General features: G+C 32.8%; 1 long non-coding RNA gene across 1 annotated transcript in view; it reads left to right on the top strand.

The window, feature by feature from the left end:
• Window positions 1–14,018, top strand: part of LOC137616117 (uncharacterized) — a 150,650-nt gene extending 136,632 nt beyond the window's left edge. The window contains exons 2-3 of the long non-coding RNA XR_011039280.1: window positions 13,534–13,679; window positions 13,851–14,018. This is a non-coding gene — a long non-coding RNA (uncharacterized lncRNA). The remainder of the gene's footprint in view (window positions 1–13,533; window positions 13,680–13,850) is intronic.
• Window positions 14,019–14,953: the final 935 nt, after the last annotated feature.

Raw genomic sequence — 14,953 nt, 5'->3', positions numbered from 1 at the left:
GTCTTTCACTTGTTTTTTTGGTTTAATTGTATGGAAATATTTATTTTATTTCTTCCATATCGGTTTTATTTCATTTTATTATTTATTCCTATTTCTTCCACTTCTTTTTTTTTTTTTAATTTTATTGAATTTTTTCATTTTTCTTCCACTTCCTTTTGGGTTAATTTTATTGTTTTTTTTCTTTATCTCTCCCACCTCATTTTCATTTTTGGTCTAATTTTGATTAGATATTTTCTACATTAATTTTATAGAACTTTCGGTGAGAGAACCTCATGCTTAATCATAAGAGAATTAGTATCTTATTAGAAAACAGCTTCATTTCAGACCATAGGAAGCATACCTAGGACATTTAGATGTACAGTAGTTAAAGAAAGTATCAGGCCTCTACAACCAGAATTTATCAATCTGTTCTTGTCTTGAACATCCTCATTAATTCGAACGATTGGTTTTTCAAAGTGTTGTATAATTTAGTTTGCATATATCACCACATTACTAAGTTTTCTGTTATTTTTTATATCTTTTTTTTTTTTTTTTACTAATTTATTTTTGGATTTTATCCATATTGTGTTTAGTATCCTTGTTTTATTCCTAAGAAGAGCGATGCTGATAGAGTTATAATCCTGTTATAAAAAGAAGAGGTAAAATTTCGTCCTGAAGAGGCTTAAATATTCATTAGCAAGAAATTTTAAAGGGCTCTCGTATTTTCATCCTAGAGTTTGAAAAGAAAATTAGTAAAATTTTGCAATCCACATTAATAATAATAAATCCAAATGACTCAATTGTTTGGCAGAAGTGACGTAGATTTTACTTGTATATAAACATGTTTGCCATTGTTTTATGAATTTGTTTGCTGTATGAAGAAGTTTTACATATTCTTACATGGAATGTGGCTGTAAATAGTTTTGACATATTTCGAGCGAACACTTCAAAACTGACGGACATTCCAAAATCAACCGTTGTTCTTTAGTCTTGGGTAGTGCCATAACCTCAGTAACATGGTCTTGCACTGTTTTGCGTTAGAATTCTCTTGCTTGAAGGTACACTCAGGCACGATATTCTGTCTATTTCCTTATTTCCTTTTCTCACTGGGTTATTTTCCCTCTTGGAGCCCTTGGGCTTATAGCATCCTGCTTTTCCAACTAGACCTTTAGCTTATTTAGGAGTAATAATAAAAATAATAATTGTAATAATAATGATAATAATAATGGTAATAATAGTAATAATAATGAATGATAATAGTTAATGAATAATAATAATTAATGATAATGGTTGTTAATAGGGGACCTAAAATGCACTAACCATAAGGTAGTTAACCCTGGATAGGTACTGTATGCTACTCGGACACCCCTTTAAGAGTATACTCGGTCGCGTGCGACCCCAACTCCAAAAAAAATTCAGGAAAAATTTAGTTATGCATCAATCTGTATTGTTTGAATTGCTAAAAATACTTCAAAGAATGTTAAAAACTAGTGAAAATATAAATGATACCCATCTACAAAATAACTATTTATTGGAAATATATTAAAAATTTAAGTATACAAAAAAAAGACGACGTAAATATTCACAAAAAAATAGAAATATACATATACACATAAATCCCTTTAGGGACACCTTCTTAGATGGCAAAGCAACAGCGTGTAATTGCTGGAAATGAGTTGGACCCATAGAAGTCAAGATCTGAAATGAGAAAAAAAGGGTAACTTTTTTTGGCCAAAAAGTTTTTTTCCAAATTTCATGAATTTTTATGGGTACCCAAATGAAATAGGAAGAGGCCAATTTTTTTTTATAAAATAAACTCATTATCCTAGAACAGAAATACATAATAAAATGTGCACTAAGATGTAATTTACTGTTATATCAGGGGCGAAATCTAAAGGTCATTTTTTGACGGCCTAGTTTCACAATGTAAATTTCTTATGAAAATCATTGTATCTCTTATAAAATATGATATTTATGCATTAAAATATACCAAAATATCACGAATTCTATACAGAACAAGAATATATAGAGATATGCCAACTTACCTTTCGGGTATGTCAACAAAATGGCCGCAGACCGCAACAGCTCTTACAGCCCAATCTACCACTTGAAATGAAGAATGGGTATGTAAATTTCAAGGTGTTATTTATTTATCTAATTATTAGTGGATTGGAATAAAACTGATATGATGGCTTTCTGGATGTTTGACAATTATTTTTATCATATAAAATTTAAATTCTTTGAAATAGATTTTAGATAAAAAATGGGTGATATCTATTTTGTGAAGATTAAAATTTCCGTATTTATACAAACAAGTAGTAAAAAAAGAAAGTTTCATGATTTAACCTAGCTATAACTATCAGGTACAGTTCAGATACAAGACAGTTTGAAGCTATAGACAAACAGGCTTCCTGCTCCTCAAACAAGTGGTGTTTGTCATGTGGTCAGTCTTAGGTGGGCAGCTATGACAGTGAGTCCTTTCAGGAAGCTTGATGTGACCAACACAAAATTGATACCATACTTACAGCAAGAGAAAATAGAATTAGTAACTAATAAAAGTAAAAGGATATCAAATAGCAAATCGGTAGCCAATCAAAGTAAAATGAAATCAAAATAAGAAACTGCTGACCAATAAAAAGTAAAATAATATAAAATTATTATATATACATAAACTATGATCTATAATAATTATGATGATGATAATAATAATTATAATAATAATAATAATAATAATAATAATAATAATAATAATAAAACACTATATAAATCAATTTCAAGTACCTAATACTCATAAGAAAAATATTGACAAATACTAAGGAGAAATTATCAGAGAAATAAATATCAAACACATGAGGTTGCAAGCTCCATATTATCATCAACATCTCTTTTTAACTCCATTAGAAGTGTGTTGATGTCCATGCCGAGGGAATACTGCCTGCTGGCCATTATTGAAGATAAATTCAAAATAAATAGAAAAAAATCAGAAATTTGCAAAAAATAAAAAAATTCAGAAATTAGCATTTGAGGGAAAATGGACCTCGTGGCAATATATGGCATCTAAGCCAAAACCAATGTCATGCAAGTGGTAGACGCACCATCCACCCACACTTTCCAACTATAAAGAACCAAACAAGTATCAACACTGTTCGACAATTTATAATTATGTAATAACTTTGCTGTTTGATCACTTACCCCTATAAAGGTATTTCAGGGTCGAGGTCGACCCCTGGGGGGGTGGGTAAAAAACTGGGAAGGAGGGAAGTTAGACGAAAATCAGTCCTAAAGCAGACAATGGCATGTAGACTAGTCACCCCTTGCAGGTCGATCACTTCCATATTCGAGACAGCTGATGATTTATGGGGAAAAAACAGGTTTTGAACATGCTGTAGGGGTCGCGTACGACCCATCATACCTGTCCAGGGTTGTAACTTAGATCATAAATTCAACCAGTTAGTTACTTAGTTATTAATTCATCCTCATAGCCATAGAAGAGATTTTTGCTCCTGGTTCAGATATTTGTATGTTTGATCCTCAAATTACAAGATTTTTTAAATATAATAAAATATCAATTATGCCTAAAGTTGCCCAAACCAGGGTTGGAGTTCTGCGTGTCTGAAAATCCAATAATATCAGTGTGGAATTACACTCCGGATGCAATTCTGAAATTTAAATTTTTCTTATTCTAGCTTATGATTATTCGAATCTCTGCTTTTGCCTCATTATTCTGAATATTGCTGGTAGTGTTTCAAAAACATGAATATGTAGTCAGTAGCCATTATCAAATGCTCGTGCAAAAGCATAATGCAAATGGATATCTTTTGAATAGAATAAGAACTCAAATTGGTTAACCAAACATATCGTTTACTTCAGAGAAATCTTTATTCTGTACCAAAACCTTTGTAAATATTTGCAGTATCAATATTACTTATAATTTATAAGAGATTTTGAACCTTGTTTTCTTTACATATTTTGCTAATTCATTCTGGAGAGCTTTTTAAATTATAGAACATCCTAATGTTTATCTATCTTTTTTCCTAATCAGATTTGCCAAATGTTTATGGTGTCTCGCGGTCAATAATATGAGTCTTTTAAATGTTAGTGTTACTTTTGGTGTAGTTTCGCATTATTTAGTCATGGGTATGACAGCATTCATTACCATCTATTGTACTCTACATCATTAGGTGAAATTTTATGAATTCTCTAAGAATATCTTAAAGATAAATTTTCATTAATGTAAATTTTACAAAATCATTAAGCATATTGACACGTGTTGAAATATCTGAAAAAAAATATTTAAGGAAGAATTTAATTTTTAGGAGTTACATTTGAATATTTTATATAAGAAAGCATGTTTTTGTAACTGTTTATGTGATTGCACATGATTAGATACTCACTACTATAGAAAATATTTTAATTAGATATGAGGTTTATCATTTCTGTTCAAATTTAATGGGGGACTATATTGGGAAATGAGTGAACGAGTCCTTTGGTTAAAGGGTGCCAGCCAGGTGTGGCCTATTTCTTAGGTCAGTTAGTGTTGGGTAGGACTTATTCAAGTTGACAGCTCTATTATTTGCGGCTTCCTGAGAGTTAGGTTAATATTAGTGTTCAAGACGGACGAGAGAGAGAGAGAGAGAGAGAGAGAGAGAGAGAGAGAGAGAGAGAGTGAGAGAGACTTCCTAGGAAATGCAGTCTAACTTGAAAAAATAATGAGTACATTTTACATCTAACCTGAGAGAGAGAGAGAGAGAGAGAGAGAGAGAGAGAGAGAGAGAGAGATGCATCATAAATTGAAAAATAATGGCCACATCTTATTTATAACCTTTCTAAGCCTCCGCAATAATTAATGGAACCTAGAAACAGCATTAGAGAGGTGAGTTAAAAGTTTGAAATAAAATCTCTACCGATCTGAACCTTTTAGGGTACAAGGTAATGCTTAAGTTACAAAAGGAAAAGTCCTTCCAATGGTGTATATTAACCTCTCTCTCTCTCTCTCTCTCTCTCTCTCTCTCTCTCTCTCTCTCTCTCTCTCTCTCTCTCTTGTATAAAGAAAAAGCTACATATTTGATCTCTTTTGCTGTTTAAACATCCATTCTCTTCCCTCTTCTTCTTCCTGTTTCTCTAAACAGGAAAAGATAAACTTCCTGTCAATCATCTCTGTTATGGCGTGTCTCAAAACAAGAGAATAATTATCTATGCTATAATTCTTTCTGGAGTTTATTGACTTTTGCCTATTTATTTGAGATGGAATCAGCATGGATCGCCGATTTTTTTATGTGTCCTGTTTTTTAATGTTACTAATTATCTTACTCCTATCATCATCTTAGCCCTCATCACATGGCTGTAGCATCCTTAATATTATCTATTTCCATCTCCATCTCTTTTCTTATCCTTGTTTTAATCCTGATATTTTTATCATTATCATTTGATTATGAAAACATATACCTAAGATAAAGGGGTTAATGTGTTTGTTTTATATTGTTTACTAATCTCGTCTTGAAAGAACGGTTTTGTTTACAGGATGTATTTAGATACAATCTGTTGCGGATGCAACCCAGATTCCTCTCTAGGAAATTGGTTTCGTTATTGAAAATTTGGCAGCGAAGGATGATGGCAAACATCTCTCTCTCTCTCTCTCTCTCTCTCTCTCTCTCTCTCTCTCTCTCTCTCTCTCTATATATATATATATATATATGTGTGTGTGTGTGTATGTGTGTTTGGGGGAGGTGTACGTGGGCACACTTTGGTTTTGTTAATTATCATTTTTTATCTTAGCTAATTCATTATTAATATGATTTCCCTAAGGTTTCTTTTTATATTTCCATTCATACTCTTTATAGATTAATACAGACCCCAGTAAATAAATTTCTTTGTTTGAAAAATTAATTTAACAAGAATCCTTCATTTTTTTCCTTGTTCAGATATTAAAAAAAAAAAAATTTGACGTCAGTATAGATATTAAAGCGAAGAGGAATACAGTTGATGACACTTAGTCATATATTCAAATTCCCCGAATGTTAATTAATCAGGCCAACATAATTATTAGGATTGGTCTTGTAAACGATCTAAGTTTAGAGCTTAAAGTGTTTTAGCATCAACAGAATTCACTTCGTAATAATATACAATTTGCTTCTTTGCTTTCTTTCATTTTGTTTGTTTGTTTGTTTGTATTCACATCCTTTTAAGGTGGCTTGAAATGTAAGACACTTACTCGCGTGATTTATGCTCCGACAAAACCTTTTTCGTCTGACATGAGAAGGTTTTACAAACAGCCATCCATCACAAGCATGTGTGTTTGTTATGCTTTAATCTAATGTTTATTTCTAGTGTAACATCTTAGTTTGTGAGAGCGATGGTGTTTGTTTGTGGCTGTAATATGACGATGTACAGGCCAGGCCTTCGTTGCAGAGTTGAATAAGAGGAGTCTGAGCCCTTATCTAGTATATTTATTTTTTTTTTCCGTTATTTCCATTTCTTTTATTTAAGTTACTAGTATACACAATCGCTTAAAGATATCGGTTGTATATTTAGATAGATATGCACACGCTCAGTTTCAACCCTTCTCCACCCCTTTCCCTCTTCCTAACTACCTCTCGGGGCACCTCCTCTCACCAGGGTATGACTGCTTCCTCTTCCCCCTACCTGAAGAACGGGGAGAGACAGAGTAGTTATACGTTTGGCAATGGTGCTCAGCGTGACAGACAAGATATATATATATATATATATATATATCTGGATTTGGCCAAAAAAAATGAAAATGAATAAAAATTAATCCTCCACAGCGTGACACAAGAAATATATATATATATATATATATACATACATATATATATATATATATATATATATATATATATATATATATATGCTGTATATATATCCAACCAAACACATGCTCTTAATTATATGAGGAAGATGATAGATTTAGCGTTTTTATAGGATGATCAATTACCAAAAGCTCAAATTCGTAAAAAAAAAAAAAGAGAGAGAGAGAATATTATTCTACGTCTCCTAGATTTATTAGAATTCGTGTCATTATATTTTTCGCTTTTTGCCAAGTAATGAAATCGTCCTTACATTCATATCAACTCCGCCTTTTGATCTTGTAATAGGATTTCTTATGTTTTTACACAAAGCGAAATCATGTATTAAAAGCTTCAAGAATAAAGTCATGTCTTATGCACTTAATTCATCACTGCGCTAAAGAACATCCGATTTCATTAAGACTTTATTTCTTGCTTTTAAGGATGACAAGAACTGCCCTGAATTTGTAATAATATTTTATTCGTAGACTAAATTGAATATTCTAATAATATATTTCCCCAGAAGAATTGTTGTGATTGCGGTTATATTTTCACATTTACAAAGGAATACACTTATTACCGAATTGAAATTCTATATATTTAAAAAAAAGAAAAAACTCTCTCTCTCTCTCTCTCCTCTCTCTCTCTCTCTCTCTCTCTCTCTCTCTCTCTCTCTCTCACCAAGATACTAGAAAGTAATCTTTTCTGTTTCGTTATCAGAACCGATCGGTAAATTGCATGTAGGGGCCCCAACCAGGTTTCTCACTTAAATAAAGCCTTATAAGGAACCTTTATGTTTAAACATATAAATTGACCTTTAGATTATGTTTGTTGTATATATATATATATATATATATATATATATACACGCACACAAATTCAGCTGTTTCTAGTCCACAAATTCCTGAGACGTCTTATTAATGTCTAGGGTTTGACCATTTTTCAACACCAGTGATGATAGGTGATGGTGGGAGACTTTAGCCTGATCGCTCACAGCAACCCAACCTAATATGGATTTCCGTTACTAGCACAGCTTTGCTCTTCATGGCGATACACAAACCACTTCACCGTGTTAAGAAATGTCCTGTAAATAATTAATATAATATAGTGTAGTAGAATAATCATTCTATAATGGAATAGAGAGTTTTGACTTTAATCTCTCTCTCTCTTTTTCTCTCTCTCTCTCTCTCTCTCTCTCTCTCTCTCTCTCTCTCTCTTTGTAATATACAAAACAGCACATTCATGTGACATTTAGATTAGGAAAATGTGTCATTTCCCGTGTGCAGACATACACAGATTAGGAGTTACGATTTAATGACCGTAATAATTACAGTCGTATTGGTACAGGCCTTTTTACCCTTTTCCATCATTCCAACTGATAAGGATGATAATTATGGTGATTAACTCTCCTGAAATTGCAAAGCTCGGTATCATTAAATGTTGATAGTTAATTAGGGTTCTATGCCTGTTTATTCGAGCTGTTTTACGGTGAACCTTCATTAAGTAGATTTTTTTTTAATGTTGCATTTATATGATTGTATGAATCTTCTCTTTTTAATGAATATTCTTTTATATCTACTATTTTGTAGCTATTCTCAAGTAACTATTTTCTCTAATACTTTGTGAATATAATTTTGTTTTTATGTTGTATCCATTACTGTTTATTTTTACCCCTTTCTTTTTATCTTGGCGAAATTCTTTAGCGTGCACAGAATTCTAGAAGCTTTATTCAAGCCGTGACCAGATTATAGAAGGTTCTTTCTAATCAAGCACTTGAATCAGGGAAACTTCATAAGTCTCGTATTACTGGTTAGATGTCTGATCTATTCTAAGGTTGTCACTGGTATTAAAATATTTCTTATTTTTTATTGATTGCTTATACATAGTTTATTTTCTATTCCCTTATTTCCTTTCCTCACTGGGCTACTTTCCGTGTTGGAGCTCTTAGGCTTGTAGTATTTGGATTTTCCATCCAGTGTTGTTGCTTGGTTAGTAATAGTAATAATAATAAATATAATAATGATAGTAATAATAATAATAGAAATAGTAATATTGCCTAGATATAGGTCATAGATTCCCTTAATTTTTGGAAATTTTTGAATCCTCCCATTGTAGGCAGTTAGATATGATGGGTAATGAAAACGTTGGCTCTTAACTTCGAGATAAAGCATCAGATCCACATGTTTAAAGATTACGGGATGTAATATTAATGGAACGTTAAGTCAGAAATAGAATTTAATAACTTGGTATGTGAGGGAGTAAAATATATTCCTCATTTCCTTTCCTCACTGGACTATTTACCCTATTGAAACCGTAGAGCTTGCCGTATCTCCCTTTTCCAATTAGGGTTGCATCTTGGATGGTAATAATTAATAATAGTGAAATATGTATTCAGCCTGTTTCTGAATTCTCCAGCCTAAACGTTGTTACAGCAATGAGCCGAAAGACCGAAAAGATTAGACTCAGTTAATCTTCTCAAAAAAAAAAAAAAAAAAAATGCGTTTAAGGACACCTTATGCGATAGTCTTTATTTCGCAACCCCCAAACTCCCAACACTCCTGCTTCAGTTGGAGTACGGCTTGGGACTTCAACGCCTCCCCCTCCCCAAAGGGGTTGCGAAGTAGGAAAATAAATGTAATATAACTAATAAGGTATTTATGAAAGATTGTAGCTAAAGAACGTAGCTTTTTCACAAGGATGGTAGAGGAAAGTGGATGCATGAAAGTTGTTCAATATGGATCGATACGAGACATAAGAATAACAGATTTCTTCGCAGTAAAGAACGTGTAATGTAAACAAAGCCATTTTTTGGCTAACGACACATGATTGCCCTATAAGACCATTGTAAGATTTATGACCTATGTTATTCAATTTATTCTAGTCTGTCATTCAAGTGAATGTCTGTTGATATAATTCATTGTGCACATGCATAGCTGTTGTGGGCAGCACTAAGAAACCGACGCATTGAAAATTTGCCCTGCAAAACTTTTTACCTTATTTCGAAACTTAAAATGTTGTTGCCTGGTTCTACACAAATATTTTGGATCAAAGTTGGATAGGAATTCTTAGAGTTTCATGATCATATTTCTTTTAGTAGATGGATATGAACTTTCTTATAAGCCCTCTGTTACACTTAGTTTAGTTTTATTTCTTTCCTTATTTTCTGTTTAGCCTATTTCATATATGGACAGATAATGAGGCTATTGATTTAACGATTTTCTTCTTCTTCTTCTTCTTCTTCTTCTTCTTCTTCTTCTTCTTCTTCTTCATAATGATAACAATAATTTAATGTGACTAGATGACTACCTTAACTTGGTTATCATATGGTAATTGTCGACTGTCATAATTCAACATATGTAAACTTATAACGGTAATTTCAAGAACCTAAACGTAATATTTTAAGATATAACATTTTACTGACAATGGAAAAAATTGTAGCACAACTTACATATGAATTCCACTTTGCTATGGAGTGCTTATAATAAACCTATATACAACTTCTTAAAGAAAGGTTGCACTATATACAGATTTTTAAAGAAAGCTTGCACTGTATACAGCTTTTTAAAGAAATCTTGTACTATACTGTATATATACAGCTTTTTAAAGAAAGCTTGCACTATATAAAGCTTCTCAAAGATAGCTTGCACTGTATAAAGCTTCTTAAAGAAATCTTGCACTGTATAAAGCTTCTTAAAGAAAGCTTGCATCATATACAGCTTCTTAATTGTATCAAAATAGATTACATAAAGACATCTTTCTAATGCTTAAAGTACCTCATTTTCAAGTTTTTCAAATCCATGAAGAAATTCAAATAGAAATATACTCTAGACTGCAATTTCCGTAATAGTTTGGAGTCATCAGTCATGTGACTTAAATTTCCACATCGAAACACTTTTAGGAGAACACTCCAAAATCAAACCATTGTCCTCTATTCTTGGTAGTACCATAACCTCTACTATGGTCTTCCACTGTCTTGGGTTAGAGTTCTCTTGCTTGAGGGTACACTATTCTATCTTATTTCTCTTCCTTTGTTTTGTTTTAGTTTTTAAGGTTTATATATGAAAGATTGGTTTTAAGGTTGTTACTGTTCCCAAAGTATTTCATTTAAATTGTTCATTAAATCTGTTGCAGTCTATTTGTATCCATATTTCCTTTCCTCGCTGGGCTATTTTCCCTGTTGGAGCCCTTGTCCTTATAGCATCCTGCTTTACCAACTAGGGCTTTTGCTTAGCTAGTAATAATAATGATTATATCCGGAAATCCTAGATGGTTCTAACCTAGAATCTTGTCTTACCATTTTAATTCCTTGAAACTGAAGTTCTAGAGGGTTCTATCTTAGAATCGCGTCTACCACTATTAATGCCTTAGACCCTAAATATTAAGAATTATCTTAATTCCTTAGAACCGAAATCCTAAAACCTTCCCTGAATTGTAACGTCAAGGGCACCTCACATCAATATACTCCGCCAGAATAATAATATTTCACTCTTAAAAATTCTTTCCCAGTTTATTGACATTTGCTTTGTTCCCTTGAGAATCGAATCGTCCCCAAGTGTCAGTCTCGCTTTGCTCACTTTTATTTGGAATAGTAACATTTTTTTCTTATTTTGCTCCTGTTTTCGTCGTAATTTATATAAATGTAAATCATATCCATAAGACTTCCATCATCATTATTATTATTTTCAATTGCATTTTGCATATTTATTCTTTATTCTTTCATCATCAGTGGCCTTCTTTTATTGTTGCTTATGTTTTCTTTTTTTCCAATCTCACCGTCACAATCGTCTTCATGATTTTTGTAACCGTGGATTATACGGGTTAATGTTTCAAATTCATGCCTTATCGACACCATCAAATGCTTATCTCTTTTTCTATTATAGCTGTAACCAAAATATTTCAGCTAAATTTATTGATTTTATTATAACTTTTAGTACCTCTTTTGAAAGGGATTTTGCTTTTGCCTGTTGTTTCCAATATACCTTACAATACTTGAGATGAAAGTGTGGCACTTGAGGAAATAGTGTACAGTGAGAGGTTTAAAAATGCTGGTAAACTAATTTTTTTCTCTCTCTCTCTCTCTCTCTCTCTCTCTCTCTCTCTCTCTCTCTCTCTCTCTCTCTCTCTCTCTCTCTCTCTCTCTCTTTAGTTTATCGGAAATGTTTTACTTATTTGTTTTTGTTTTACTTATTCTTGTTCTAATGATACTCTATTAACTTTAATATTTCTTGATAGCCTGTTCGGTGCTATTGACTATTTATAGTAATATACTTTGTAAAATAACATTCTCTGTCATTTCTGGAAAGTTATCATAGTGGAAATCGAATCCTTCTTGCCATATTTTATAATTCCTATTGTAAAATACGTGCAAGGATGTTTGTGCAGTTATCCTCCCCTAGTACCGTCTCAGAGAAGGCAAGTGCAGAGATCTAGTAATCCCTTGATTTATCACGAGGAGAAAAACAACGGTAACCAGGAAAGCTTTTGTTGTCATAATAATAATAATAATAATAATAATAATAATAATAATAATAATGAAAAGGTTCCTCATCAACATTATTATTATTATTATTATTATTATTAGCAAAGCTACAACCCTTGTTGGAAAAGTAGGATGCTATAAGCCAAAGGGCTCCAATAGGTAAAATAGCCCGGTGAGGAAAGTAAATAATGAAGCAGATAGATTAGTTTGTCTGAGTCTACCCTCAAGCAAGAGAACTCTAACCCAAGACAGTGGAAGACCATGGTTTAGAGGCTATGGTACTACCCAAGACTAGAGAACAATGGTTTGAGTTTGGATTATACTTCTCCTAGAAGAACTGCTTACCATAGTTAAAAAGAGTCTAGCGAATTAACGTTGATTACCAACAGCTATCGTTTCGGTTTGTCATTGTTGACAGATTTTATTTTTTTATGTAAGATTAGATCCAATAAGGGAATAGTATCTTCATTCCACCTCACGTGGGAACTGTAGGTATTATTTAAGAGTCCTTGGAGTGTCCCTTCTGGCCAAAGCTGCGTCAACTTTCTTACCCTTTAATTTACCTCCGTTCTTCCATCTTTCATTCCACCCCCAGTTGCGCTGTATCGTTGAATAGCCTCCCAGATCTCAACGCCTTGCCATATAACCCAAATTCCAGATATATAATCCAATCCAGTCATATAATAAAGACTGAAAAATTATTTGAAGCTTCCACTGTGATGGCTTTCAGACAGTTTCGCCAACTGTAAGCTGTGATAATGGATGTTAATCTTTGTATTATTGGCAGATGAGAATTAGCGCTAAATAACCGAAGGCTTTGTTCATGAAATGAATAACAACTATTGGCGATGCTGGAGTTAAAAGTGCTTAATTGTTCATTGGGATAATTAATTACATTGATGTATATCGAATATAAATAGTATGAACAATTTATTGATTTGAAATAAGATTTTTTTATTATTATAATTATATTTCATGAAATACTCTTCAATTACTAAATAGCCTTAGACGAATGTTTTTCATATAGCCTTTCAAACTTTAAACATTTTTTAAACTTTAAAAAATCCTTGGTAGAGAAGAATTAACTGAATTTATTCAAACGTAAATCAATAGCTTGTGTATATTCTTACTTATGTACATCACTTAAAGGTTTTCAGGAAAAGTTTTACAGGATTTAATGAATACTAGAAAACTAATTGTCTCGATTTAAAGGAAGGAAAATCAATAGTTTGTGTAAATTCATACATACGTACATCTGTGGATGGTTTTCAGGAAAATTTTTAACTGGTGCGCATAATAGCAGAGGCCAACTTCACACACAAAACTGTCAAAGAAAAAGCAAGAAAAGCATTAATGGCTGCCAATGAGCGGCGAGGATGACAGCGGGCATGTCCGACTACCATCGAGCCGAGAGTAAAGTGAGTTCAAGTACAGGTGTGTGTGTGGGGGGGGGGGGGGGTAGCAAGCTACCCTCCCCTACCCCGCTAACTAGCGTTGTGGGTAGTAGACACTCGTTAAATTTTAATGGCTCGTCATTCCAGCTACCCCGAAAGTAATACCCCTATTAAATAGCGTGGTTTGTATTCCAGTTACGGAACAAACCAGTAATATGCTGAAGCATTTAAAAACTAAGCATGAAAGTGGATATTCTGAAATTGAAAACAAGAAGAAAAAGGAACTGGAACAGTCAGAAACACCAACTACAAGCAAGACAAAACAGATGTCATTGCTGGATAGCTTAGAACTGGTGCAGGTGGAAAATATCCAGGTCAGTAATATTGTAATGTTTTATTTTGAACGTTTATCTTAGCAGCTGTGATTTTTGAGTATTGAATATACTATAACTGGTTTATTTCTTTTACAGTATGAATATGAACATTTTTTTTTTCAACTGTACAGCTTCATTTGTTCTTATTCTAAACCATGTCTGTACGTCAATTCACCAGACCAACACACAAGCTCTCTCTCTCTCTCTCTCTCTCTCTCTCTCTCTCTCTCTCTCTCTCTCTCTCTCTCTCTCTCTCTTGATTTTTCTTTCTATTGCTGATCCGAGCATTCATACAACACACATACTCATATATATATATATATATATATATATATATATATATATATATATATATATATATATGAATCTCCAAGAAAAAAAAAGACATTACGAACAAGTTGCTATAAATGATTGCAATCGATCTTCAGCCACTTTCTGTCGTGGAGGACGAGGGATTTGTTGATTTTGTCAGACAACTTGATCCCAGATATGAAATTCCCAGCAGACGATCCCTGATGCGAACGCATTTTCCTGATCTACTTAAACACAGTCAAGCAATCGTTGAGTCAAATTTAGCAGAAGCAACTGACATCACAATTACTACAGATTTATGGACTTCAAGGACCTCTGATGCATATATGTCTATAACATGTCATTTCATTAACAAGGACTGAAATATAAAATCTTTTGTTTTGAATACCACTCATTTCCCTGGTCAGCATACAGCTGAAGGTATTGCAAACAAAATTAAAACAAATTTTGAAAAATGCCATATTTCAGAGAAGATTAATGTAATTGTAACAGATAATGGAGCAAATATGGTTGCTGGAGTGCGCCAAGCAGGATACAAGCATATTCCATGTTTTGCATACCGTGAATTTAGTGGTAAAAGACTCCTTGAAAGCTGATCATTCTCTGAGCTCT

Source organism: Palaemon carinicauda, chromosome 22, assembly GCF_036898095.1.
Source record: "Palaemon carinicauda isolate YSFRI2023 chromosome 22, ASM3689809v2, whole genome shotgun sequence".
Taxonomy (NCBI): domain Eukaryota; kingdom Metazoa; phylum Arthropoda; class Malacostraca; order Decapoda; family Palaemonidae; genus Palaemon; species Palaemon carinicauda.
The sequence above is the reverse complement of the archived record's forward strand: the minus strand, read 5'-3'. Positions and strand labels throughout refer to the sequence as shown.